Source organism: Centrocercus urophasianus, unplaced genomic scaffold (genome assembly GCF_019232065.1).
Source record: "Centrocercus urophasianus isolate 14NV4802_14NV808 unplaced genomic scaffold, USGS_Curo_1.0 seq_4, whole genome shotgun sequence".
Classification (NCBI taxonomy): domain Eukaryota; kingdom Metazoa; phylum Chordata; class Aves; order Galliformes; family Phasianidae; genus Centrocercus; species Centrocercus urophasianus.
Window position 1 is genome coordinate 266,582 of NW_024884977.1, and position 255 is coordinate 266,836.

The following is a 255-nucleotide window of genomic DNA, read 5'->3' on the forward strand; positions in this document are numbered from 1 at the left end:
AGAGGAGAGGAGAGGAGAGGAGAGGAGAGGAGAGGGAACATTTGTTATACTATACCACTGAAACCTGGAACAAAAAGAGTAAATAAGTAAATAGCTAAATCCTTTGCCAAAAGGAAAATGCTTACTGAATATAAAAAGCAATCGTCATAAAACTGCGCTGCAGGCTACATTTCCAAATACATGAAAAACTAGTTGGGATATTTAATATTTACATCAAAATTGTGCAGCATTTACTAAACCATAGCATGGCTAAAT